Genomic DNA, 1,896 nt, shown 5'->3' with positions numbered 1-1,896 from the left:
CCACTGACCTAGCACATATTATTTGTAGAGTTGCATATACTTTTATTTATACGTTCCTGGTGAGAACCGATCTCATGGATGATGGTTGAGACCGGTCTCACGGAATTAATTATATTATAAGTAATATATTATCATTATAACTACAATAAAATTTTGATGGTCAAAATTGTACACACATATATGATTTTTGTTTTATTTTTTATTTACTTTTGTATACCTGCTTGCAAACATTTATTAAAGTCAATAATCAATAATTAATAGTATTATAATATTTTTTTATCTTTAAATATATTATTATTTTAAATAAATAAATTATGTTATACAAAATGTAATAAGTGCAACGTACTTAAACTCTGCTAGTTAATGTCTGGAGTATAATAAAAATTAAGTGCGTAATGGGAGCTTAATTAAAGCATCACCGATCCAGATTCGTGGCGCGCGTGAACAACTTTCTGTTTCAATATAACTAGTACATCCTCCCGTGCAATTCACGTAGACATAATAATTTTTTAATTTTTAAATTATATAAGTATATCAAAATATTATCATCTATGAGTTAGTTTACTTTATACCAAAAAAAAATAGTCCTTTTTAATCGATATTTCATTCAATAGTTGCACCAATATCGATTTTAAATATTTTAACTTATAAAATGTATGTTAAAACTATTTTCATACAATTTGAATAAAAGAAAATATTACTATAATTCATATTACTTGTTAATGTGATGCACGGTATGGTAATAATTTAATAAAGGGTTAAGTATCAAATAAGCCCCTACCATAGTGGCCCTTTTCACGTTTAGCTCCCTATAGTCGAAGTTGGGCCAACTAAACCCCTGAAGTCCTTAATTTCGAACAATCAGGCCCTCTGCCCTAACGGAAACTTAACACCGTTAACGACAACGATTCCGCCTCCTCCGCCCCCGTCGCCGTCGATCGTCCCCCCTCCCCCGGCCCGTCTCCGCCACTCAGGTCACGATCGCCGTCCCCGGCCTCCCCGATCCCCACCACCAACAGCAAATTCAGCCGGAGATCGCGAAGAAGCCGACGCCGCCGCCCGATGAATCGCGGAAGCTGTTCCAGCGCCTCTGGACCGACGAGGACGAGATTGAACTGCTGCAGGGGTTCCTCGATTACACCACCCAGCGCTGCGGCCCCCACAACTCCTCGCAGCACCACCACGACACCACCGCCTTCTACGACCAGATCAGGAGCAAATTCCAGCTCGATTTCTATCAGAAGCTGCGTCGCCTAAAAAAGAAGTACCGCAACGTCATCAGTAAATTCGGCACTGGGAAGGAGTATACGTTCAAGAGCCCCCACGAGCAGGCCGCCTTCGAAATCTCCTCCAAAATTTGGGGCAACGCCGCCGTCAATGGCGACGCCGCCTACCGCGCGCCTCCCGTGCCGATCGATGAGGACGAGGACGGCATCAACAACCCTAATTTCAATAATTTCGTCGATTGCCAGAGCCCCAACCCAAACGGCATTGATAAAAATGCCAAAACTCCGCGCTCCAGGAAGAGGAACCGTGCCGGAGCGGCGGCGGAGGCGGGCTCGTCGGCGCAGGCCATCGGCTAGGTTAAGGGTGGGGGTGGGGGTGGGGAATTGGGGGTTCAAGGCGAGGCTGGCAGAGTTTCCGGCGAAAATTAATGTGTAAATTAAAAAATAAAAATAAATAGTTAACGGTGTTAAGTTACCGTTAGGGCAGAGGGCCTGATTGTTCGAAATTAAGGACTTCAGGGGTTTAGTTGGCCCAACTTCGACTATAGGGAGCTAAACGTGAAAAGGGCCACTATGGTAGGGGCTTATTTGATACTTAACCCTTTAATAAAATAGTGACAAAATTATCAATCACAAAAATTTAAATGTATGAGAATGCAAAATACAAGTG

At 42.1% G+C, this 1,896-nt stretch overlaps 1 pseudogene; it reads left to right on the top strand.

Moving 5' to 3' along the window:
• Positions 1-879: 879 nt before the first annotated feature.
• Positions 880-1,584, top strand: LOC131018482 (probable transcription factor At5g28040; annotated as a pseudogene).
• Positions 1,585-1,896: the final 312 nt, after the last annotated feature.

This window comes from Salvia miltiorrhiza, chromosome 3 (genome assembly GCF_028751815.1).
Source record: "Salvia miltiorrhiza cultivar Shanhuang (shh) chromosome 3, IMPLAD_Smil_shh, whole genome shotgun sequence".
NCBI classification, from domain to species: Eukaryota; Viridiplantae; Streptophyta; class Magnoliopsida; order Lamiales; family Lamiaceae; genus Salvia; species Salvia miltiorrhiza.
The sequence above is the reverse complement of the archived record's forward strand: the minus strand, read 5'-3'. Positions and strand labels throughout refer to the sequence as shown.